Source organism: Ochotona curzoniae, unplaced genomic scaffold (genome assembly GCF_017591425.1).
Source record: "Ochotona curzoniae isolate NIBS_2020 unplaced genomic scaffold, NIBS_Ocur_1.0 contig_4514, whole genome shotgun sequence".
Lineage (NCBI taxonomy): Eukaryota > Metazoa > Chordata > Mammalia > Lagomorpha > Ochotonidae > Ochotona > Ochotona curzoniae.
Window position 1 is genome coordinate 4,954,879 of NW_024466312.1, and position 27,282 is coordinate 4,982,160.

At 52.1% G+C, this 27,282-nt stretch overlaps 1 protein-coding gene across 3 annotated transcripts in view; it reads right to left on the reverse strand.

Moving 5' to 3' along the window:
• Positions 1-27,282, reverse strand: part of TNS1 (tensin 1) — a 263,601-nt gene that overhangs the window by 121,408 nt on the left and 114,911 nt on the right. The gene's annotated exons all lie outside the window — the stretch shown is intronic.

A 27,282-nucleotide genomic window follows, 5' to 3' on the forward strand; every position in this document is an offset into this window, starting at 1 on the left:
TCACCCATTAACCCTCCCTTCAGTTTTTCAGGCCCTAGCTGAGCCATCCCCCATTCTCACCAGTCCATCTATATTTGCATCTCATCTGCATTCATTTGCATGGCAGCCAAGCAGACAGCACCTTGCTGCTCACACCCCCAGGGAGGCAGAAGGGCTGGGTGGCCACATTCCATTTCCTACTCACATCTGTGCCACAGCCTGAGAGCAGAGGCTGGCCAGACATGGGAAGCATGGGGCAAACTGCCTGCCAAGTACCCAGCCTTGAGCCACACACTGACACCCCTCTATGCTCAGACCCTACCCCAGCTTGCAGTCCTAAGACCCTTAGATTGGGGGTCAGGGACCTGACTCCACCTTATTCAGCTACCAACACACCCCCATCAACACCACATGCCAGTCTCAGGCCCTCTGGGCTGGACTCTAAGGTCCCCTGTGAACATGCTTCTAGGCCAACACTAGTCCTGGCTAGAAGGTGGGCTTTATTGACAATTTCCTCACACGGGCCCCCGGATGACTCCCCTGACAAGTATGGGTGTACAGCTCTCAGGAGACTTAGTGGACTCCTGCACCTGCCCCTGCAGCCTGGACCTTCCCAGGGAGCCCACATCACTGCCCTTCATAACCAAGACCAGCCTCTGTACCCATGACCACAAGGGGCTGAGCCTGCAGGAGTCAAGGCACCCCCACACCCCAGTGAACTAACTGGCTCTCTTATGGGGTCTAGCATGAGATTCCTGGAGACAAGACGGAGGGCTACGTGGATTGTAGCCAACAAGCAAACGGCTGTAGATCCATGTCAACCGACGTACCTGCCACAGGGATCTGTCCTCTGTCCTGGCTTGTTCAACATACTTATCAGAAACAGGCTACACAGTAGCAGGGAGGTGACTAAGCACAGGTGGGGGTGAGGGAGCAGAAAGAAAAGCAGGGGTGCTAAGCTGAGTTGAAACTCAACACGTACTTCAAAAAACAGGATTCACAAGGGAGCATTTCTCTTGGGGTAATGTCCAATGGCTCCGAAAGTTATAAAAACTCTGGTGAAGGTCTAAGACTTAGTGAAAACAGAAACTGAGCTTAGCTGACAATTAAATGGCTATTCCCTACCCCCCCCACACACACACACAAAGCATAAGCACAAGCACTTTGGGTTATATCAATAAAGGCATGAGGTCAAAGGAGGCAAGAGTTCCACCATACTCCATGTTTCCCTGACACCATCAGAAATGTTGAGCATCCAGAGGAAGATGGCAGTAGAACCAAATAAATATTTGTTGGATGCTAAGTAAAAGGAAGGGTTAAAGAAAGTGGACTCAACTTACTTCAGATGATAAAGGACACAAAAGGTACTACCCAATATTTGAAAACACATCGTGGGCAAATGAGCAGGGAAAATCACCATCCATGCCCAGCTTTCTGTCCTCCCCGCCATTCCCATTAGTCTCTGATTGAGCCAGAAGCAGGGACAGCTCAGGGAGATGCTAGGGAAGGGACAGATAGCGACAGGGCCAGGCCTGTGCAGGTGCTGACCAGGGAGAGAGTGCTGGCCACACCACACTGCCATAGCTGACCTTCAGCCAGGCCACTGCAGGCCTGGGTGAGAGGAAGAGGCCAGCCAGCAGCTGCATATTGGGCTCATGCATGCTGTCCCCAACAGGCCCTCCTGCTGGCCAACTCTTCTGCCACTCCCAGTTACCCCTCCCACACTACCCAAGAGCCCTTCTCTGAAATCCAGCACTGCCCACTGGTCCAGCCTCAAGCCTATCTCCTCTCTCATCACCTGTGCAGCCTTCCTCCTCCTCCTCCTCCTCCTCACTCTGCAGCACTTTTGCCTCTCCCTTTGGCCTCTGACCTCTTTCCTCTGGCGTGTCACTCAGAAACCTGCTCCCTGCCCTGTGTTCCTCAGGGTGTTCTCAGGGCCGGAGAGAACCACCACAGCCCAGGAGTCCCTTTGCCGCACTTTGAAATGGGGAGCCTTTGTTCCCGAAGTGCTGGAAGCCAAGAACCTGGCATTCTCCTATTAAGGCCCAGAAGCAGAATGGAGAGCAAATGAGATGGAAGGATGTCAGCTAGGACTGCAGCTCCACTTCTTGCTGCAGTACAGCCAGGGGGCATCCGCAGGCTCCTGCTGCTACACACCCTGCACCACGTGGGCTCTCCCGGCGGCCCATGGGAATCAACCCCTCAGAGGACTTCCTTGTACCTGGAACTCCAGAGAACAAATCCCTTCCAAACTCACACACAGGCACACACATTCACACGCATGCACATGCATACCTACACACACTCACACACTCCCCATCTCCCAGGGTATTAGCCAGATACCCCTGCTCTTTCATAGCTTCTGGATCATTCCACACTCCAGGTGCTCAGCTGCTATTGCTCTGGTTCAGCTGGTCTTCACTCATTCATTCATTCATTTTTCATTCATTCACAGCACAGGTGCCTTCTGAGTGCCCACAGTAGGTCGGCCCTGTGAAGCCCTAAAGGAGAACAGAACATGAGCAAAGCCAGATGGGGCCTCTGCCCTCACACAACACTCAGCCATAGGGGTGGGGAGACACTGAAGAAATGAAAACATCAACAGGGTAGACCGAGCTGTAGGTGCGGAGCAGAGGCCCAGTGGCATAATGATCAGAGCTGCCACCTGTGTCACCAGAGGGAAGAGATACACGGCACCGAGCTTGGAAGCACATCCCCAGGGCCCAGGCCCTGCACCAAGGGGGTCCCCAAGAAAGGCGGCAAGGTCTGGTCTGTTGAGACTGCAGCCTGCCTTTCCCATGTCTGCAAGAAGGGACAGAAGGACCCTGGGATGGGAGGGTCCCATAGGGCTTGAATGAAGGACCCACCACCTGCAGATGTGGCACCAGCTCCAGCAGGGTCCCTGTGATCCATGCAGAGTCACAGTACAGGTGAAGGCTGCATAGTGGGCAGAGCCAGGGCACCAACTGGAGCCCCTCCCTTTCAGCAGGGCCCCTTTGGGTGACTGTCTTCTTAGTAGAACACGGTGTTCAGCCTGTGGGTCCTGGCTCAGGCAACCCTCCTTGGCCTATCTCCAGCTGCCTGTTTAATAATGTACAGCCGATCGGCCATTAACTGCAGATTAGAAAAAAAAAATAGTTGGTGGTTGTTTTTGTTGTTATTGGGTTTTTTGTTTTGTTTTGTTTTGTTTTGTTTTTCTCTTTTCCTTCTGGGCAGTCAGTAGTGGTTATGAAAAACAAGTCTTCCCTGGCCGGCACCCAGGGTGACCACGGCCTGCCCTGGCATTCTGAGGCATCCTGGCACACTCCACCTGCCTGGGCCCACCTTCTCCTCTCTTCCCCACACTCACTTTTGGAGCCCCGGCGCCGAAGTGCCTGCTTCCACCTCCACACTCCTGGCAACACCTTGGGTCTGCTCCCCCAGGGGCAAAGATGTAGGATGAGCTACTGGCAGGGCTCAGGCAGCTCCCCATGGGTCCTGGAAACCTTGGGAATTTGCTCCCCGGGGGAGCCAGTCAACAGACGTGGAACTGGGAAGGCCCAACACAGCGAAGAGCACAAAGGCCAGTGGTGGGCTCTCCTGGCCTGGGCTGGGTGAGGGAGTCAGGCCCAGAAGCTCCTACCCTCCTTGAATCCCTTTTCTGAGCTCCAGCAAGGAGGGCTCAATTGCTAGAAATCTCCTAGGAGAGCAACTGGGGGCAAAGGGGACTCTGGTGGACAGGAGGGTCCTGACTATCTGCACAGTGATGCCTAACGTACTCTCCCTGCCTCTGCAGCCTGACAAGGCCCTTCCACTGCCACCCAAATAGAGTAGAACCTAGTGCCAGGGAAGCCAGAGCTGCCAGGAATCAGCAACCCTGAGCCAGTTTCATGCCCTCTTTGGGCCTCCATCTCATTGCTGTGCCATCTGTGAGTGACATGAGCTGCAGCTCCATGGTTCTGCCCCATGGATCCTTGTCAGTAGAGGTTGCCAAGTCCAGGTGCAAGGCAGCCTGGGGTCCTCATCGTGATGATGATGAGGAGCAGGCTGATAATGACTGGTGGCCATGCTGTTATCCCTAGGTTGGGCCCTATCTTTCTCCCAGCAAGCCTATTAAGTACCGTTACTATCACTGTGGATGCAACTGAGCTTTGTAGAAGTTAAGTCACATGCCAAAGGTCACAGAAGGTAAGTAGCAGAGGCAGGACTTGCAGCCAGGCCATCCAATCTCGGACTTCTTTACCAACCCCAGAGAACAGCCCAGATACCACTGCCAGCAGCCCTGGCAAACCCGCTCACCCCACCTGTGCCCCTGGGTCAGTGTCCCTGTCTCCTGCCATCCAGCTTCTGGCCTCTCATCACGTCCTGAGGAGTCCTCCAGCAGGGTACCCCTGCTTCTAAAGTTCTCTGGGGGTACCCACACAAGCACTCTACCTCTCTCTCTCTTTTTGTCTCTCTCTCTCACACAGCCCTACCTATGTAGACCATGCTTTCAAACACAGGCTTGCATACACACCTGCACACACAGGCACACACACACACACACATCCATGCACAAAGCTCCAAACATCCACACTGGCAGACATTTGGTCCACACAGGCATGCACATGCATGCACACTCACACACAGATTCACACACTGCCATGGATACGCACTGACCCACAGGCCCCTTCAGGAGCTCCATCCACGGGCAGGTGGGTGCAGGCACCCGCTGGGCTGTCTGGGCAGGCAGAGCAAGCGGGACAGGTGTTGGCCACGGCCCTAAGGGGTTACTCCAAGGTAAGAAGTCTGCAGCTAATAATACCAGAGTGCATTCCTGGCCCCAGATAAGCAGCCCCAAGCATCCTGGGTACGTTCTGGCCTCGGGGTCCCAGCCCTGTGAATTTCACCCACCCACAGCGCAAGCCTGGAGGAGCTGCAAGGGCCGGCGCCTGCTGACACAGACGCCTTGGCGAAGGCCAAGCTTCTCTTCCTTCTGGTCTGCTCAGCTCCTTCCTCTTCAGGCCCCCCTCCCCTCCAGTAGGGGCCCCACTGTGGGCCTCAGTTTTCCTTCAGAGACACCTACACAAGGAAGAAGAGAGGAGGGCTGTTAACTGTCCAGAGAAGTGATTGGATTCCAAGTTGTTCTCCCTAGCATCCATGTCTAACCCCCAACTCCCAAGCTACACTGCCTCCAGCGATGGTTCCTCACAGGCCTGGGGCTGGCATGCAGGCTGGGAAGCCCCTCCCACAGGGGTTGGGGACAGCACCTTGTCATCTGGCCTCCTCACAAGGGCCTGATCACATCACTTCCCAGGGCCATTTGACAAACAAGAAAACTGAAGCTTCTCTGGGCCAACACTGAAAGGAAGTTAGAGACCCAGAACTCAAATGCAAATTCTTCAACTTGCAAGCCAAGGCTGCTGCCTGACCTCAGTCCATCCCTCCTCTCCCACTCCCTCCTGGCTGACTCCTGGAGTCTTGAGTGTGCAGACAATTGGGCTCTGTGAACTTCTCAGTGCACAAGCTCCAGATCTAGACTGTCAGTCACACACACACACACATACACCAGGGCCACACCCCACACCCTACATACACACCGACAGCCACCTGGGGGTTGTTCCACAGCCTCTGCAGGTGCCCCAAGTTGGGAGGGGTGTCCCTGGACCAGTGGACAAGAGGACATGTATCCTAAGCCCTGGAGTCGAGGGGATGCTAGGCCACATGTGGGAGCTGGAAAATAGAGGTGCTCCCCATCCATGGGTCAAGCGGGAGGGGTCTTTGGGTTTCAGGGCCGGGACGCAGTAAAATAAGGCAGGGGCATCTGTGACAACCAAGGGAAGGAGGTGGCAGAGAGATGCAGGAGCTAGGGGCTCATGGGTTTTGGTGAGCCGGGGCAGTCGCTCTCCCTCCCTACAGCAGTGTTCTGTGCCACAGTTCTAAAGTCTGCATGTGTACACACACATGCACAGAAACACAAATATGTGCACACAGGCATGGAGACATACACGTGAGCATGCAGACACACCTGCATATGCACAGGTAAGAAGACTCAAGCACACATACAGGCAGAGATACAGACGTAACACACAGGCACGCAGACACACATGAACACGGGGACACAAGGCATAAACGCATGCACAAGTCCCTCCTGGCAGATGCCTCAGTTAACAGGGTCCAGAACCATGCCAGACACTCCTCCAACAAGGAGACTGCAACCCAGAGAAAGGCAGTGACTTCCCCAAAGGTGCCCAGGCCCCACAGACCAGAGCAGAGGAGGATCTCCCCACCCCCATTGGGTCTCCCAGAGGCCAGTTCTCCAGTTGTGAGGTTTGCCGGGGAAACAGCATCTGTAGCAGCGACCAGGGCTGAGAGGGGGTGGTCAGAGGCCAGTCTGGAGGCAGCATCCAGGGACATGACTTTCCCAGCCCCAAAGGGTCAGGGAGGGTCAGAACAGCCGACCAGGCTCAGAAAGGGCAGGCCTTTGGCCGGCAATGAAAGCAATGAAAGCCCAGTGCCATGGGAGCGAGGCTATGGTGGGCCGTGCAGCTGAAGGAGGGCGTGTGTTCCCAGGCCAGCCCAAGCCTGCTGCGGTGCCCCATGGCTGGCTGTGTGGCCTGCCGGCCCTGCTTGGGGCAAGCCAAGCCGCCTTACATGGACATCTCAGGGACATCATATTTATCAGATGAGGCATCCAGGGAGGCAGCCTGGAGAGCTCCCCCACTCCTGGCTGACTTCAGCCCAAGGTACATCTCTCTCCCTTCTCCCATTGGATATCTGTGGGGACCAGAACAAACACCAAGGCCATGGGCAGGAGGCTGGAGGGAGGCGGGAGCTGATCTCACTGGTTGGGAGCGGCTGGGGCATGTGCCAGGGAAGAGACAAAGGCAGGACCAAGTCCATGAATGACAACTGTCATGCACGCAGAGGGCCAGCAAGAAACCATCAGCTGTGCGTTCATGGCCTGGATTCAAACAAGGCAACCGAGACATGACGTTGGTTTAGATCACAGAGCAGTAACTGACCTTGAGAAACCATTATTAATTACGTTAACCGGGATCATGGTACTATGACCATGTTCAAATAAGGCGTGCTTATCTGTAATGGTACACTCTGGAGTATTTAAAATGAAATGATATCATGTCTGGGAGTTGCTTTCAAAACATCCCAGCAGAAACAAACAAACAAAAAAATACTAAAAAGCGAACGAGGGGGAAGAGATGAAAAAAACCCAGCAAACATTGGGAGCCGCTGCAGTAGGTTCAAATGATTCATTATACTCCGATCATTCTTGCAGCTTCTGATGTTTCACAGCTTGGTAATAAGGTAACAACCAACACACACACAAAATCAACAGTGAGGAGAGAACATGTCCCCAAGTGTGACAATCAAGATCCATCAGGGGGAGTGTTGTTTAACAATGTTAGCATGTGGGGGTTGGGAGAAATTTTCTCTTAGTTTTCTCCCTTAGAATGCATGAAAGGTTCAAAAAGAAAAATCTTTAAAGAAAGCCTGCAGGATGCTGACACATGTAAGGACAGCACCTGATAGCACCTTGGAAACAGTCAGCTGTGTCTGCATCCCCATGTGTGGCGATGCACCAGGGGCCCCACTCACAGAGGCTGGGCCAAGGCCACCAGGGCATGGTCAGCCAGGACAGACAGCAGACTGGGACACTGCTATCCATCAAGGGCATCTCCGTTCTGGCTCTCCTATCCTCAGGAAACCCTCCAAGGAAGACACCACACCCTATTACAGATGCGGAAAGTGTGACCAGGAAAGGATAAATGACTTCCAAGACCCCTAGGTCAGTAGGTGGCAGAGACAGGATTTGAACCTGCATCTCTCCGGCACCTAAACCTGCACTCAACAGGGCTTCGTAAGCAAACAGTCAGATATCCCAATAACAGAGTGAGGCCAGCGGCAAAGCAGTGAGAGAGCCAGAAAAGTATACAAGAAGGATGCGATCTGTGACAGGAGAGGACGGTGGGGAGGGCCTGGGCAGGCATCATCGCACAGACCATAAGGGAAAAGTGGTAGCGGGCTGGATGGAGATTAGACTGGAAGGTAGAGACAGAAGGAAGCGAGTGTTGATCTGAATTGCACAACACACCACATGTCCAAGCTTTGGGGCTGGACTCAGGCCAGCCCAGGACAGGAACGTGGGCAAGGTCACGCCCCCAGAAGCCTGGGTGGGGAGTTCATCACACCTAATTAATAATAATGGGGAAACAGAGGCCAATTCTCCAGCTGTGAGGCTTGCAGGGGAAACAGCAATGACAAGGTCCACCCATTGTCCATGCAGTCCTTAACAGATCTGAAGAGGGGATTGGTGGGCAGCACCCTGGGAGGGGGCTACCCTCTGTCCACGCTCCTAACTATACCACCAGGAAACTGTGGATAGACTATCGAAGGTCACGGGGCCTTCCGCTTGCCATGCTCTCAGCACATGGGCGGTCCCCACATCCCCACCCGAGCCCACCATCCATCCTGCCTGGAAGGCCTGGCCCTCAGCATCTTGCCTCCTGTTTCTGCATCTCCTTCCACAGGTGGGATCCAGCGCCCTGGCCTAGGCGGGTAGAGAGAGAAGAGAGGATGCCAAGTGCTGGGACATCAGCCGACCAAGCTCGATTGCGCCCACAGGTCAGTTGTGTGATAGTAGATTGACCTCTGTCCCTCAAGCCCCCATTCACAGCCACTTCCTCTGGGGCTGGTGCCTGCTGGCTTCCACAAAGACAGCTCTGCTCCTCTCCTTCTTGTCACATTTTCTATCATGGACTTGCCCATGGCAGGTCCACACTAAAGCCCTTGGCTCTCTCCAGCTTCTGACCAGACAGAGCCAAAGAAAGTGGCAGGGTGGGCAGCAGCCGCATGTAGGAAGAGCGAGGGAGGCCTCTGCTGGACTGGGTGCTTCTGAGCAGCAGCAGGAGGAGAGGGGCCAGGAATGTGGTGGCGGCAGGGGCTGGGGGAGGGGAGATGCCTCGCCGCTGAGGTCAGGCCCTATTCGAAGGAACTGGCAGAGTGTTTATCATCATCCTCACTTGGGGGGAGGGGTGCGTGGCGAGATGCAGGGGGAAGGTGAGAGGGCTGCCCAGAGCGGGGGAGGAGCTCTCTGCGGTGGGGGCTGGGGAGCCCTGCACAGGGGCCCCATCAGTGACTTCACTAAACTCCTAATAAGTCAGGGCTGGAGGATACGGGCTTCACACCAAAGGGCCCCCAACTCAGCAGCCCTGCCAGGAACAGGACAGCCAGTGCCCAAGGTATAGGCTGGCCAGGCTCTGCACAGACATCCAGCAAGCAAGACACCACTCACAGAGGACCAAACCGAGGCCGAGACAGCCCTCTTGCTGCCCATCTCCCATCATTCTCTCAATAGGCTGGGCTCACAGGGTTAACAGGAAGTATGCTGAGCCAGGTTGGAGGATGGGGGCAGGTGGTCTGTGCATGGCACACTGGGAATGCAGGCTCCCCACACACAAAGCTCCTCATCTGCCCCCCACAATACACACACACACACAGCACAGGGGTTGACCAGCTCTCTACTGGCCAAGCACAACCATCTCCACTGGGGACTCCAGTGTAGTGTCTCAGCTGCCTCCCCAGCCTCCTGGCTCACTCTACCACCAGCCCCCAGTGGGGGGCTTTAACCTGCTCCCCCTGAAAGTCATCCAGGCATCCCCTGACTGTGCCCGGGACCTGCTCCCACCACTCTAGGCCTCCTTGTCCCCACAAGGACAGGACAGCAAGCACAAGGGTTTGAGGGAGTGGGGGTAGCAAGGCTCTACCAGCACCAACAGAGCACGTCCTTGGGACACATTTAGGATTCCTGTCCTGATTTCCTTGGACCAGCCAGGCCTTTCTCCCTCCACCCCTCTTCACCCAGCAGCCCACAGGGCTGCAGGAAACTTGGCCCTAAGGGAGTCACATAAGTCAGGAGGGGTCCTCCCATCCCCAGGGATGCCCCACAGGCACCTCAGGACTTTTCTCACACACACACACTCTATTCACACAGAGTTGCCCCCGACACTCACACAGACATATACACCCAATTGCACACACACCATGTACTCATGCACATACACCCATCCATTTACAACCCCTTGCACGTGCGCGTGCGCGCACACACACACACACACACACAAGTCCCATGCCCTCACATATACCCCCCACACACACATACCCACACATGTACTCATATACACTCATACATATACTCACACACATACAGTCTCACACACCTGCCCACACATTTACATATCCCCCACACATACATCCACATACACCCCACATACTCACACACATCCCACACTCACATGTACCCCCCCACATTCACACATTCCTACTCACACATACTCATTCCCCAGCCACACCCCATGAACTCACATACACCCCACGCACACACGCACTCATACATATCCCAGAGATTCACACACATCCCACAACTTACACATACCTATTACATACCCATCTCACGCACTCTCATACACATGCACACGTATACACACACACTGGCCTTTTGATCACCTGCTTTCAAACTGGCCAGATTGCATTGATGCAGCCGATACCAGAAGCAAAGGATGCTCCCTGTGCTCCAGAGGGAATGAAAACTCTGAGGCAGGGTGTCCCGTCCAAATCCTGGAAGAACTGGAAGGCCCAGTCATGGCCCTGCCTACCGGAGACAACATTGAGCCCCCATTTTACTAGCTACAGGACAGAGCTACCCAGACCCTCACACAGGGCAGGAACTAAAGGCCAGATCTGAAAAGGGGTGTGGGACAGAGTTCCACGCTACCCTCCCAACTCCATGCAGAAAGACCCCATGCTTGCCACACACATCCACCACACTAGATTCCTTACCATAGCACTGCATGAGACCAATTGTCTTAGGGCCCCCTAGGCCGGCAGGTTCCCAGGGGTTGACTCAAACACAAGGTGTTACAAGCAGGTGTTACACAGATGTGACCAAGATCTATGGTCAGAGACCTGAGGAGAGGAGACACTGTACGTGCTCCTAAACCCATCAGGTCAAGACCAGAAGGGCAAAGGCAAGGTTACCTGGACAGGAAGACATTCAGCTTCTAGAACATGCAACATCAGCAGCGGCTCTGGGTTTCCATGCTGTCCCCAACTAATTAGCCCCTACAGTCGTAGGAGCCAATCCCTTGAAAGAAATCTTGGGGGACCTGCATTTAGTCTAGCATTTTAGATGCAGCTTGGAAGGCTGGCACTATGGCATTGTGATCTATGCCTCTGCCTATGGTGCCATTATCCCATAGGGTCATTGGTTTGTCTCCTGACTGCTTCACTTCCCATCCAGCTCCCTGATAATTCACCTAGGAAATCAGTGGAGAATGGCTCAGGTACTTGGGTCCCTGCACCTATATGGGAGACCCAAAAGAAGCTACTAGTTTTGGATCAGCTCAGTTTCAGCCGTTGTAACCATTTGGGGAGTAAATCAGTAGATAGAAGATATCATTCTCTGTGTGTTTGTCTCTGCTTCTCTTTGTAACTCTACCTTTCAAGAAAAAACAAATCTTAAAATAAATAAATAAAGATGTGGCTTGGGACGCCAACATCTGATAGTAGACTGCATGGGTTCGAGTCTTGACTCTGCTTCCCAGGCAGGCTCCTCCCAGTGCACACCTGGGAGATATCAGGTGACAGCTCCAGTACCAGGTCCCCACACATGCAGGCGGGAGATGCAGATTGTATTCTGGCTCCTAGCTGGAGCCTGACCCAGCCTCCACTGCTTGGCCACTCAGTGGAATGAATAAGACAATAGGAGCTTTGTCTCTCTCTCTGCCCCCCTCTTTCCCTGCTCACCCCACCCGCCTCTCAGATAAACATGTAAAAAATAATAAATAAGTCTTTATACACACATACATCCCATAGTTTTTGCCCCTCTGGCAACCCCGGCCAACACAGTGAGTAAATTAGAGAAACAGAAACCATGAATTCAGGCAACTCAAGGAGCTCCCACTGGCTACCACTCCATGAATTTGGTTGAAGGAAAATTAACAATCACATGGCATGATGGCCTGCAAACAAAACAAATGCCGAGGCGTCAGTATTGGCATGAATAAGTAACTGGGAGGCGAGGGACAGTTCTCTACAGCAAAATTCCAAATCATAAAGGGAGACGGAGGCATGAAGAACAGAAAACCAACGAAACCCACATCAGGTGATGGCTGTAACACCACAGCCCTGCGCTCTCCTAAGTGTCTATGTCACTAGACATGAAACGGGTTAGGGAGCTGTCCCAAGGGCAGTGGCTGACACCACGCCACTGTAATCCCACACTGGATCCCGGGTCAGCTCAGGGGCAGGGGGAGGCACACTGGCCAAACGCTACTGAAATGTGCTGCTTAGTTGACAGCTTGAGTTCAATGCCAGTCTCCTGGTGCTTGGGTAACTGGGCAGCAGTTATGTAAGATGTCAGTATTCGCAGAAGCCAAGTCAAGCACACGTGGGAACTCTGTGCCATTCTCTAAGGCTAACATCATCTCAACAAAATACAAAACAGCAAAACCTTGGGTCCTAAGCAGGACACAGCTGAGGGTCAGAGAGGGAGCTACAGGCCGGGGAGAGAGTCAAGTCCTTTCAAGGGAAGACAAGCTTAACCTGGGAAAGTCCCTGGAGTCCCCAGGGAATCAATCCAGTGAGGTCCAGACAGGGAGCAAAGGAAGAGGCACGCACACAGATGCGGGTTAAGGCCTGGGTGAACCAGGATCACCACCTGGAGACCTCCTAACACAATAACCACAGCACCACATGCCCCAACCATGGCTGTCACCATCACCAGCCACCACACACCAGGGGCTGACTTGCCATTTCTACATTGCCCAACTAACAGAATCTTTACCATGACATGTCAGTAGGATGAAGGAAAGAAGGAAGCTGAGAAGTAGGGTATACCAGAAAAGGCCCAAGGCCACCCAACTGCACCAGGAAGCAGATCAGCCCCCAGCTCTTACATAAGACTTCGACTGCCTCCAGTTCCACATCCTTCCTCATAAAGCAAGATGGCTGCCCAGAACTCACCATCTCACCAGATAGTCCAATCCCCAACGGGGACTGTTGTGTCTTCCCTGGAAGGCAGAGGAGGTCTCAGTAAAGCAGAACATCACCAGTCCACCTGTGCTAATTTCCTCCACCCACCCCATCTGCAGCCTCTGCCCTGATAGGCCAGAAAGGATAGCAACTGATGGTGTTTATTTAAGCACTTTGCTACCTTTCGTTTAATTCTTATAACCATGTAGGCGGCAGAGGCTGCCATGACAGCTTTTGCTCAAATCTCAAAGAAAGTACACAGCTTGCCCAGAGTCAGACAATGAGTCAAGAGCTGGGAGTGCCACCAGGGGCAGCAAATTAAATGGGTCCCAGGTGCACCAGGAGAAAAGGGGGGTTCAGGGGGAGTTCCTCTCTAGAAGGCATCTGCCACGAGGGGGCGTATCCCTATGCAGGTGAGAGCCGCTTAAGCAAGGATGACCCACGCGTGACCTTCCTGCCAGCTTCCTAGCACAGAATCCAGTATGAACCTAGACACCTCAGGACACCCTCACTTGGGTGCCCTGGGGCCAGCGCCAGTGGAAACAGGCCAGGGAGTTAATCTGTGACTCACTTGGTGTCCCAGTGCCCACACACCCCCCTCTTCCTAATGGCCCCCCACTAACATCCCACCCCACTTGCCCACTGCAGGGGACAATAGGTCAGGTCACTCATCAGCCAGGGATTAGAAGCATCTACCCTTCACCCCCAAGGGAGAGAATGGGGCGGGAGGAGTCAGCAGGGGGTAGATGGGGGAGGCTTCCAGGGTACATGGCACTTATGATTTGCAGAGCATCGGTTTTATTGTCCCAGGGTCTCCGAAGAACAGGATGAGGGTTAGGTATGGAGCAAGAGCCCATCCCATGCTGTGAGACTGCCTCCACATTCCCTAATTCTCACAGCAACCTGTCTGCCAACACAGCATCAGCCAGCCAGCAAGGTCATGGTGTCTGTGCTGGCTACAAAACCAGACTTGGGCAGCCAGAGTGGCTGGGGGGGACACACACCAGGGCAAAGTCAGGAGCCTCCAGAGCGCCAGGCTCCACCATGGAACCAGCCCAGGGAACAATGGAGGCTGAGTATGGGCCTCCTGGTAGAAAGAAGCCAGCAGCAGAGGAAGCAGGGTTCTTGGTGCATCCAAAAATCCCCACCTCTACCCATCCACGGAGCCCTCAATCAACCCAAGGAGCGGGATGCCCACCAACAAGTGCCTGGCCTTCCCTGCCTCTTCCCTGGCTAGCGGGGAGCGGGAGAGAGGCTGTAGACCTCACGCCAACTGACCCCACACTCAAGCTAAAATGTAAAAACAGCCAGGGAAATAGGGAAGTGGCACTGGCCAGGAGTCCCTGACACCAGGTCTCTGAGCTCCGGTCCTTCCCTCACTCAGTGGACCTCGCTGGGACTCCCCTGAACCGCAGCCCTGTGGTCTCTTACCAGGAACTCCCATTTTCCTCCCTCCCTCTCCCCTCGCCCCAAGCCCTAGGAGCCCCTGTCTGTGCTCTGGATCCCACCCCACCCCCTCCAAGGAGCTCCAGCAGTGTCTCAGCAGCAGACAGACACCCCAGGCCATGTTTACACAGCCCCAGAGTGAGAAATGCTGAAAAATATGAGACCTTTTGGGAGCCACATTCCAGGAAACGGAGAAGCCAGTCAGCGTTCAGTGTCACTCCCCACTCCCTCCCCCACCTCCTACCTTGCCCAATCCTGCCGGGAAGGGGGGTAGAAGGGACTCCAAGCCCACCCATTAATCCCTCAACACTTGTCCTACAATCTACAACTTCAGAGAGAACTTCAGGAAAATAAAGCGGGATGCGGGAATTACAAGTTCCTGACATTTTATTTTTAAAACAGAACTAGAATGCTTCCCCTCCTAAAGGCCCACCCCAGGCACAGTAAAGCAGTGAATACAGAGAGGACCCAGCAGCTTCCTGGGGAGTTGTGTCCAGTGGAGGGTCAGGGAGGGGAAGGCTCCAGAAGCAAGCACAGGTCACTCAGGGCCTGTCACGGCTCCCAGCATCAGATCCACTGGAAGGTTAGAAAAAGATGCAGATTCCTGGGCCCAACTCCGTACCCACTTGCACTCAAGCTGAAGGAGCAGGAATATCCTAGACAGGGTGGGCAGGCGATGCCAGGCCTGGGGACATTACCACTGATCTGATGGAAAGAAGGAATATGATAAACAACCGGATGAACTCAAGTGAGATGGACACACTTCCAGAACTGACTCCGGAAGAAGCAGAAAATCGGAATGGGACTGGTCATCAAGAACGAGATTAATGATCAAGAAAGGCCCCACAAAGAAAAGCTAGAACCAAGCATTCACCACTTCTTCATGGACTCATCCCAAAGCAGGAGAAGAGTCATAGTTCCCAAGTCATCCTAGGAGTCCAAAGCCAGGCAAGGATGGCACAAGGAAAGAAAACTGCATCCGAGGAGCAGAGATGCAACACTACCCATGAGACACTAGCAGAGTATCCAGAAACATTTCCTAGCAGAAATTATACACCAGAACCACAGGAAGATCAGCCCAGGAAGCCAAGGTAATTTGAACTTCTGAAAAGCAATTAAGGTTACATATACTACATCAATAGAATTTTTTTAAAAGCATTTTTAAAATATTTGACAGGGGCCAGCAATGCCAGCAACCCATATGGGCAAAATATGGGTTTGAATCCCCGCTGTTCCACTCCTAATCACGCTCCCTGCAAACATGCCTAGAAAGCCTCAGAGGACAGCTGCAATCCTTGGGATTCTGTACCCATGTGGGAAACCTGGCTGAAGCTCCTGGCTCCTGGTTTTGGACAGGTCCAGCTCTGGCCGTTGCAGCCATCTGGGGAATGAAGATCTCTCTTTCTGTCTCTTTCTGCCTCTCCTCTCTATCTTCCAAATCAAAATCAATAAATCTTTTTTGGCCCGGTACGATAGACTAGCGGCTAATGTCCTTGCTTTGCATGTACCAGGATCCCATATGGGTGCTGGTTCTAATCCCAGTGGCCCCACTTCCCATCCCAGGCCCATTTTGTGGCCTGGGAAAGCAGTCAAGGACAGCCCAAAGCCCTGAGACCCTGCACCATGTGGGAGACCTGGAAGAGGCTCCTAGCTCCTGGCTTCTCTTCAGATCAGCACAGCTCTGGCCATTGCAGCCACTTGGGGAATGAACCATTGGACCAAAGAACTTCCTCTCCATCTCTCTCCTCTCTGTATATCTGACTTTCCAATAAAATAAAAGCATCTTTAAAAATAAATAAATAAATAAATCTTTTTTTAAAAAAAAGCATTTCATAAACACCACTTCATGATTTAAAAAACATTCAACATGAGGCCAATGTCATGGCACGGTCTGTAAAGACGCCCCCTGCAATGCTCGCATCCCATTTAGGTGCTGGTCTACATCTAGCTTGTTCCAGTTCTAATCTAGTTTCCTACTAATGCACATGGGCAAGCAGAGGAAGATGGCCTAAGTGCTTTGGGCCCCTGGACACTCTTGTGGGAGACCAAGATGAAGCTTTTGGTTTAGGTCTGACTCAGCCCTGGCCATTTGGCTATGCGGAAAATGATCCAACAGCTGGAAGATAACTATCTCTCCCTACCTGTCTGTAACTCTGATTCTAAAAAGCAAACAAAAGCACTCAACATGGGCCCAGGCCACTGCTTGCTATGTGGGCATCTTATATTGGAGTACCAGTTTGAGTCACGGCTGCTCTTCTCTGCTCCTGATCCACTCTGCAGCTAATAAGCCTGAGAAAGCAGTGGGAGATGATTCAAGGGCTTGAGCCCCTGCCACCCGTGTGGGAGACTGGGAAGGAGTTTCAGGCTCCTGACTACAGCCTGGCCCCAGTCAATGCAACCAATTGCGGAATGAGCCAGCACCAAGGCTATCTCCCTATATCTCTCTCTATGACTCTGCCTTTCAAGTCACTAAACACACCTTTAATTTAAAAAAAAAGAAGAAACGACTAGCTGACATCGTGCTTTGTGATGCAAGACTGGATGCTTTCCCCAAGAAACAAGACAAGACCCTGCATCCCTGCCACTTCAGTGAGGTTGTACCACAGGAGGCCCCAGTCAGCACAACTGGGCACAAACTGAGAGGAAGTGTCCTGGCTGGAGAGGAGAGGCAAGCTACATTCCCAGACGACATCTTCCTGTGTGTGTGGAAAATCGCACGAAATCCTTTTCAACAACCATTAGCCCGAACAGATGAGTTCATCAAGGTCTGAAGATAAATCAACAATACACAAAAGTCAACTATTTCCAAATATGGGCAATGAGCAAACTGAAAAAGAGCTTCTCCTCAAATCCTATCTAAATTAGCATCAAACAGAACAAAATGCTTAAGGATAAATTAAACAGAAGTCAGCATTGTGACGCAGCAGGTTAAGCTGACATAAGCACAGAGTTCAGTACTGGCTGCTCCACTGCCCATCCAGCTCCCTGCTAATACTCCTGGGAAAGCACCAGCAGATGCCCAAGTGTTTGGCCCTGCCACTCATGTAGGAGACACAGATGGAGTACTAGGTTTCTAGCTTTGGCCTGGCACGGCCCTGGCCATTGTAGCCATTTGATGGATTCTCTCTCTCTCTTTCCTTATCTGTCACTCTGTCTTTGAAAAATGAGTATAAAAATGAAAGTAAAAATAATATTAAACATAAAATATGTAAGATAAAATATAAATATGAAATGTATAATTAATATAAATATAAAATAGTATATTTTGGAAAATGTTAAAAATTTGGGGCAGGCACCATGGCTCAAGAGGATAATCCTCCACACTGTGATGCCAGCCTCCCTCATGGGCTTCAGTTCCAGTTCTGGCTGCTCTACTTCTCATCCAGCTCCCTGCTTATGGCCTGGGAAAGCAGTGGAGGAATGGGCCAAGTCCTTGGGACCCTGGGCCCATGTAGCAGACCCAGAAGAAGCTCCCGGCTCCCAGCTTTGGATTAGCTCAGCTCTGCTCTGCCGTTGCAGCCATATGGGGGAATGAATCAGTGGATAGGGAAGATCTTCTTTCTCTCTTCTTTGTAAATCTTTCCAACAAAAATAAATAAATCTTTTAAAAACACAAACAAAAATGCAATTAATTTGGCAACCCTTGTAATTTGGCCCCCACAGAGCCCGGTTGGCTTCCTTGTAGAAATGGACAGATTGTTGGTATAATTCCCTCCCGGGACCAACCTCGAGACTTACTACAAAACAGACCACAGCACTAAGAATAGGGCAGTGCTGGCATTAGGCAGCCATAAACCAATGCAGAAGAAGTAAGGAGAAGTAAATTCATACATCTGTGTCCCTGATTTCCAGTGCAGGGACAAAACCCACTCAGTGGGGACAGAAAAGGCTTTCCAACAAATGGTGCTGAAACCACTGGAGGGTCCCATGTGACATAGAGCATTTATCTCATCTCACCCCCCACATGTAAAACTCAAGGGGCAGGCGTGTGCCACTGCTGTTCAGATGCTGCCTGGGTCATCCCCAGCTCACACTGGATTGCCTGTGCACTGGTCCTGGCCCAGCTCCTAACTCCAGCTTCCTGCTAACATGCACCCCAGGAGGCTGGAATTTCAGCTGAAACAGGCGGGTGTTTGTTACCCTTATGGGAGACCTAGGCTGAGTTCCTGGCATCTCCTTCGCACCAGGTCAGCTTCAGCTGTTGTAGGCATTTGGGAGTGAACCAATGGGTGGGAGCTCAGCTTCTCTCTCTTTCTCCCTCTCTCTCTCCTTCCTTCCCTCTCTCCCTTCCTCCCTCTCTTCCTTTCTCCAATTCAATAAAATATATTTTACAAATAAATAAACTCAAGATAAAAGACTTAAATGTAAGAGTGGAAACTATAAAACTTTCAGCAGAAAATGTAGGAGGAAATCTTGATAACCTTGGATTTGACAATAAATTCTCAGATTTGGCAATAAATTCTTGGATATGACACCAAAAACAAAAGCCCATGAAAGAAAAAAAAAAAGGAGAAAAATTGAACTTCAACAACATTCAAAAACTTTGGGGCTTCAAACTGAAGATAATCCACAAATTGAAAAAAAAAATTTCAAATAATCTGTTTGATAAGAGACTTGTAACCTGAATAGAAAATAAATAAGTAAAAGTTTACCTAAAAAAGACAACTCTGTTTTTTTTAAGTGGGCAAACAGTCTGGACAGATATTTCCCCAAAGAAGACAAACCAATGAGCAGACGGTACATGAAAAGATGCTCGACACCCTTTGTCATCAGCTAAGCCAAATCAAAACAAGGCACCAGGTACCACTTCACAGCCACTGGCTGCCCACAACAGAGGCAGCAGGCCACGTGTGTCACATGGCCGGGAGGGCACCAAGGCCCTTCCCACGCTGGCAGGGTAAGACTACACAACAGCACCATGGAACTGAGCACCATGTCAGAGCCTTAACCCCCAGAACCTCCAACCGTGACCATATTTGGAAATAGGGTCTTGGAGGTAACCAAGTCCAAATGAGGTCATGGAGATGGGCCTTCATCCAGCATGACGTCTGCTGATAAAAATGTGGACACAGATAGGTCTGAAGGGGAGCTAGCGTGGCACCAGAAGAAGGCTACGTGAAGACTGAGGCTGGGGAGGTGGGTAGCGAAGCACGCACCAAGAGACCACATGGCTGCAGGAAGTTCCCAGCACCGGAAGGAGCAGGCCAGGATCCCTCCACATGCTCCCCAGGAAGCACAACCCAGGACCTTGCACTTTGGCCTCCTGCACCCAAGTGCGGCATCGGTTTCAGCTGTGGTCAGCCACCCAGGTGGTGGCAGGCCTTGGTTATAGAAGAACTGGAAAACTCCATAGACTCCTTTGGAGAACAATTTAGAATCTCCACAAACAGCTAAGCCCAGACTTGCCATGACACCTAGCAGTTCTACTCCTAGGTCTGCACTCCAGAGAAAGGAGCACCCGCAAGCCCCAAGAACTGCACGGGAACACTCACCACAGCATGGTTCGTAAGATCAGACAGTAGAGACTGAATGAAGGGTAAGACAACAGGCAGTGTACAACGACACTGCAGGATTCCTAAGAAGGAATGACACTGCCGCCCAGCTATGTCCAGAAAACATTTTGTCATGGCTCCATCGATAAGGAACTTCCAAAGGAGGCACGTGCATAGGGACTGAAAGTAGAGGCGTGTTTGTCTGCGGCTGGAGGGAGGAATTCAGGGGTGATAGCTGAAGTGCACAGGATTTCTTTGTTAGTCAATAGCACTATTTTAAAGCTAACTGCGGTGAGGTTGCACAATTGTGTGAAACCAAAAAACCATTGAATTGCAGCCTTGGAATGAATGAATTAGGGGCAGGCATTAAGATTCTGCTTGGGACGCCTGCATCCCATGTGGGAGTGGCTGGGTTTCACCCCCAGCTGCTGCTGGTGCATCAGGGGCTGGTTTTGGCCCAGTCCAGCCCTGGTCCTTGCAGGTATCTAGGGAATGAAACTGGACAAGGGAGTGCCCATTCTCGCACTCTCTCCCCTTCTCCCCAAAATGCCCTCACCTTTTTTCAAATAAATAAAACTGTTTACTTTTCAAATAGATGAATTACACTTACACAAATCTTCTCTAAGAAGTAAAAAGGAGAGGCCCTCAACGCCAAACAGAGGGCTTTAAGAAAAAAGTTGGTTTTTGTTGTTGTTGTTGTAAAGGCAGATATACAGAGAGATGAAGAGACAGAGAGGAAGATTTTCCATCTCATGGTTCACTCCCCAGACGGCCACAACAGCTGGAGCTGAGCCAATCCAAAGCCAGGAGCCAGCAAGCTTCCCCCGGGTCTCCTACGTAGGTGCAGGGTCCCAAACCTTTGGGCCATCCTCAACTGCATTCCCAGGCTACAGGCAGGGAGCAAGATGGGATACAGGCCTGCCAGGATTAGAACCGGCGCCCTTACGAGATCCTGGTGCATTCAAGGCGAGAACTTTAACTGCTAGCTACACTATCGTGCCGGACCCAGGAGGGCTTTTTCAGAACATGGCACTATACTCCATACTGACCAAGATAATTATGGGCAGGGAGGAGGTTTGAGAAGCTATAGACCAGGGGCTGTGAAACTCGTTGCAAAGCAGACTTACTTGGGACATTTTAAGACACTTCCTTCAGAGCCAGCGAGAAGTCACACACCATCAGACATATACCACCTGAGAACATCCTGCAAGGAGCTTTGACAAAAGGTAGATCTGCCTGTGCCATGGTTGCCATCAGACCCATGAACTCCCCTATGCCTTCTGCAGCCCCATGTGCCCACTCCCAGCTCCTGGTCACAAGAGACTTATGCTCTTTCTCCTTTCTAGAATTTCACAGAAACAGAATCCCCACCTCCACTCCAGTCCGGGCTATACTCTCTCAGGGCAGCACTCTTTGCCCTAAGCAGCATCTCCAACTTCAGTGCAACAGCCATTCAGGGCCTGCCACGGCCAGGCAGCAAGCACCACCTTCTTCTCTCCACAGCCTGTCCACTCACCTGTGCGTGAATGCCTGCATTCTTTGCAGTTCTGGGCTCCTGAGAGGCCAGTGTCAATGGCCGCCTGTGGACAGGGCTTTCTGTTGACCTATTCCCGTTGCCCTTAAGTAAACACCTTGGAGTGGAATTCCTGGGTCACAAGGTAAGTGGACGTTGAACTTCGTTAAGAAACGAGCAAACTGTCTCTAAAGTGGCTGTGCCCTAGAATGCTCCCATCACCGCCCATGGCAAGCCCCACACCAATTAAATCCCAATTGCTGAGAACTGGAATCCTAGCATTGCCAGGTTTGGCTTTTTTTTTTTCTTAAGGCAACCAGGTGACTCCAATGTAGCAACAAGCAAGCACTAGGCCCACAGGGGTAGCTTGCCAGTGCCAAGCAGCAGGCAAAGCAGCAGAAGCAACCTGATATTCCTTGATAATGGAGACCGGGGGCGGTGGGTGGGGGTGGGGACAGATGCAATGCAAGGGTTTAGTTGCGACCCCATCACACGCAGCAGGCTTGGATGACCTCTGGCATTCTAACCCCTTCCCTGCCACCCCTTCTAAGATACAGGATAAAATAGGGTTGCTCGCTTTGGCAGCACATATACTAAAACAGGACAAAACAGGGGGGATTTAAAAAAAAAAAAAGTAAAGCAAGCTAATCACTTAATTTTTTTCCAAGATTTATTTATTTATTTTGAAAGGCAAAGTTACACAGAAAGAGAGGGAAAGACAAACAGAATCTTCTGTCCACTGATTCACTCTCCAGGTGGCTACAATGGTTAGTGCTAGGCCACACTGAAGCCAGGAGCATCTTCTGGGTCTCCATGTGGATGCAAGCACCCAGCTACTTGGGCCATTATCTGCTGCTTTCCCAAGCCATTGGCAGGGAGTTAGATTGGAAGTAGAGAAGCCAGGATACAAACCAACACTCATATGGGATGCTGATATCACAGGCAATGGCTTTACCCCCTACCACAGCATCAACCCAACCACTTAACTTTCAGCATCACATTTACTAGGGTTACCACTCGAGCACTCCCAGAAGTCCAACAAGACAGACCCTACTTTTATATTCGCAATGTTACAGATGAGGATATTGGAGCTCAGAAAGGTCCTATAAGTGGCCCAGCAATTTATAGACAACAGCCAAGCATATCAACTCAATAGTCTGTCCAAAACCAAAGAGCTTACACACTTCACTAGGCTTAGAGCCACGATGGGCCTGGGGCCGTGACCTTGCCCGGACTGGGAACAGAAAAATATAAGCCCTAAGGCCACTGCTGTTACTGTTGGAAGTTACAGGTGTGTTTATGCACCTAGAAGGAAAGGTGATGTGTAACGCAACCGGAAGGTGGGGGTTAATTATAGGATTTCCTCTCCTTTCAAGCTTGAAGGATGAGATTTAAGCCTTTCTGCTACGGGGTGGAGACCAAGTCCTGGCTGCAGCTTCCTCCTTTCACCCAGCTGGGGCCTGGGGCACGGACAGAGGACAGGAAAGAGGCTGAGGGAAAGCTAAAGGAGGAAGCCAGGGCGGTGAGAAGGAGCTGCCCACCCAGCAGCTGCCAGCTCCTTCCCATAAGCCTTTCCTACCCCACATGGACAACGGAAGGCACTTTGCTGGCAGGAACTGCTGAGGTCAGCTGGGAACACACAACCAAGACAAGGTGAGAACCAGGCACCCCACAACCCCCACCCCTAGAGAAGCATAGTCAAAAACGGAAGTCGGGGGTTGGTGCTGGACATCAGGGCACACTCAGACCCACACATTCAGATGACAGAGAGGGCAGTGACAGGCATCGTGGGACCGTGTGTCACCCACGCTGGCAGAAGAGCTGTGTGCATGCACGCACTGCACTGGGCTAGAGAAAGGAGGAAGGCGAAGCTGGGACCCTCAGTTTAAATCCTCAGTGAGAAAGAAAAAAGTGAGGACAAATAAGGACCCAAGGAGGCAGACAAGCAAGCAGGGACACAGAGCAGCTCAGAAGTGGTTCCCCTCTGGAAATTCAGGGTCCATGACCCAGGGTGAGAGCCCAATGCCTGAACCTACCTCTCTACCTCTCTCTCTCCCCATACTCTGTTCCCTTCTCAATTGCTCTCTACCATGAATCCCAAGGCAGCACCAGAATCACGGAGAAAACCCATGTGCCTCAGTGCCATCAGCCACATAAGTTACCTTCCCTGGGTCTCAATGTTGGATCTGTAGAATGGGTTACCACAAGCCCCTCCCAGCTCAAAGAATTGCAAAAATGAGTGAAAATGTTCCAGTGTTACAAAGTTCTGAATACACACAGGTGACTAAATGTTCATAGCCATTCTTTAAAAAAAATGTAAAAAGATTTATTTATTCAAAAGGTAAAGTTATACAGATGGCAGAGAGAGAGATCTTGCATCCACTGGCTCACTTCTCAAATAACTCCAGTGGCCAAGACTGGGCCAGATTGAAGCCAGGAGCTTAGCACTCTGTCTAAACCTCCCATTTGGATTCAGGGACTCGGGGACATGGGCCATCCTCCACTGATTTCCCAGGTGCACTAGCAGGGAATGGAATTGCACATGCAGCAGCTGAGACATGAACCTGTGTTTCTATGGGATGTGGCGATTGCAGATTGCACTACCATGCTGGCAGCGAGATCACAGTTCTTTCCATGACAGCCCCAAGGTAGACAGAAACTAAAGGAGGCAATCCACAGAGGGATGGCTAAATCACGGTCTAGCCCCCGCCCTGGAATACAACACAGCAATAAGAAAAAAGCAGTCACAGTGGGTCTCCCAGACAAAGGCAAGCATATGGCAGTCTGTGGCTTAGGCAACGCTTATTTCTGCTGATGCCAGGCAAGACAGCAGGGACATTGGCGGTACCAACGTGGCTCCTTCCAGGGTGCTGGAATGTTCTCGGTTTTGATCCCAGCCCGTGGTTGGACACACATGTATCCAGTAGGACATTTGAGCTTCTGTCTGACATGGTACGTGAGTTGTACCCACATGGAAAATTAAAAATCGCCCAAATTATTCTATGTAGCACCCTCCCCAGTGTCAGCTGGAAGGGGAATGAGCAGGTGGGTTTGCTGCCACTTCTTTCCCACTCACTGCCTCCCTTGTTTGTCTTTCAGTATCCTTCATTCCACCCTTCGTTCCTTTCTTGGAACCCCCAACCATAGGCACAGTGCTATCAGGGAAGTCAGGGTGCAGCACCTTCTCTGACATACCAGGTAGGCAACCCCAACGTCATCTGCCATGAGCCAGGCCCCTCTCCCACCCCCACAACACCGGCTCTAAAGCAAATCCAAGTGACACAGAGCTAGCCAGGCTCTCTGGGCTCCTTTCCAACTGTGGCCCTGTCGTCATTCCAAGAAAGCAGAAAAGTGCCCACTATATGCCCATGTGCACTTAATCCTCTCCAGCCAAGCTCACGAGGTGGTGGCTGCAAGGCAGTGGGTGGAGCTCAACCCCAGGCCCATCTGCTTCCCACGTCATACCCATGGCCTGCTATCCATCACACCCATGGCCTCGCAGGTGCCAAATTGGTGCCTAGACCTCAGGGCCACCTTTACTTGGATCCCTCCCACACTGAACAGGCGTGACCCAGTAACCAACAGGTTGTGGCAGGACTTGCGGTGAGGGCTCTTTCGAGGCCAGAACCCAAATGACACTAGGGCCCCTGCCATGGTCTCACAGCTCACTCACTCCGGGGGAATAGTCAAGGTACACAGGGAGAGAAACTGAGACCTCCTGCCAACAGCCAGCCCCATGCAGCAGCTGCAGAAGGACAGGATTCTCCAGCTCCTGGCTACCCCAGCCTGCCGCTCTCTAGCTCACCTCTTGCAGAACCACCTGAATATGAAGCCTCTCCCTCCCCTGCTACAGGGCAGGCCCTCTCCATCTTGTTCACTTGGAGTAGCACCTGGCACTCTGAAAGAGCTCAGGGATCATCGGTTTGATAAATAAACATTCGCAGAAGCAGAGACAGGGACCAAGTGTGCTCCAAGTTGAGCTGAGTTGTAAGCACTGAGGACAAGGTCCTGCTGTATGCTTGGTAGCTCCCACTGCTATTCCCATTATGAGGAAAAGGGCAGGGTGGAGGCGAGAGCTGTGGTTGCCATTCATACTGGGTGGAGCATGCACACCAGGTGGGTGGCATTTCCTAAGGGGGAACCCCAATATAGAGTCCCACCCATCAACCTGGCCACTTGCTGGCCAGGGCACCCTCTCCACCCTCAGCTAGCCTCCTTAGCTAGCACAGCGAGATCAATGGCTTCGCCTGGTACATTCTGAGCCTCAGCACAGGCCATCTTTGGCATCATCCTGCCACCACCCCTTCTGCCTTATTTCTCTGGGCCACACGTTCCCCCTCTTGCTCACACTCTTCGCCACCAGTCAGTGTGAGAGTTGGAATGCAAAAACAGGAGGGCAGATAAGGATGCAGAAATGCCTGGCAATATGCAACGAGCAGTGAGAAGTGCAAAGGCCCAGGGGCAGAGAGCAGGGATGGAACCATGCCATGAGGACCTGGGGTTCTTGGCCTCATGTTTTCCTGGCCCCTGTCTTATCTGCTAATGGAACAAAAAAAAAAAACAAACAAACAAAAAAAAACAAACAAAAAAACAAAAAAACCTCTGATAATGCACACCAAATGGCCTAACACATGGATGTTCACAGTTACTCTGGTCCCAGAATAGAGAGGCTGGGGAGGAACCATAAAACTGGAAAGCTTAGCGCTATAGGTGGAAAGTCCAGAAGAACCAGGGAGGCACAGATATTGGCTTCCCAACAGAAGATGAAGAGGTTGGGGGGCAAGATAAGAGAGCAGGTCAAGCGTCCCCTTCAGCTGATGCACCTGCCGCAGGCCAAGCCCTGGGCACCTCTGCTGGATGAGTATGCCAAGCAGCAGGTTATGGGTGGGAAGACACCCTTCCAGTGAAGTGTGATTGTGACTGAAGCAAGATCCCTGCCCAGGCCTGCTGGCGCCCCCTGCACGCTTTCTCCAAAATAGCACTGACCCTTGGAGCTCCCAGCAACTGTGCACCTACTGTGTGTCAGGCACTGCACGGTGCACTCCATACCAGTGCCTCAGTGAAGCCTCACACCTTCCTTGAAGATGAAACACCAGTCCAGAGTGAGAGAGTGGGTGTGCGAGTTCCCAAAGCCACCCACCAGCTAATCAGAAACACAGCAAGAGCTGCAACAGGTACAGAGGGACCCAGCTGCTCCACACTGTTGTCTCAAGCGCGCTCCCATCCCCTCCTGCACACTGAGCTACTTCCTGGAGAGTTCAAGGATGCAGGGGGCAGTGGTGCGACAAGGTGCAGAGAAGGTGGGAGAAGCTTCCCCAGCATAGTCAGGCAAAGCTTTTCCGCTGGCTCGCAGAGCTGAGCTCACTTCTCAGTTTTCTTCCCAAACGCCTGCGCCGTTTCCCTTCCTCTAAGAAGCTGACGCATCCTCCTCTGCCCAAGCCCTGGCTATCCCTGCTGTCTGCTTGCCTCAGTTTCTCTCTCCCACCACAAGTGGCCAGAAAATGTTGAGAGGGAAACTGAGGCACGGAAAGGGGCAGGGCAATACATTGGCATGTGACATGGTACAGAGGGTTCCAGATTCAGGGACCTCCTGACTTCCTTCCTCCACCCCCTTCCCATCTCCATGGCCTTCTGCCCAGCCCCCATCGGCTTCTCTCTCCCCCACCCAGGTCCTGCGGCTGGGACACTTTTTCACAACCACGCCCAATCAGACCAGCTGCAACGGACTCTGTGCAGCCCTGGGGTCATGGAAACGCTCTCCACCCCACATGCTCCCCTTTCCTGGAGAACTGGAGGCAATATGTGAAAGCCTCCTCCCTGGAGCCGGGGCCGCCACCAGCGCTG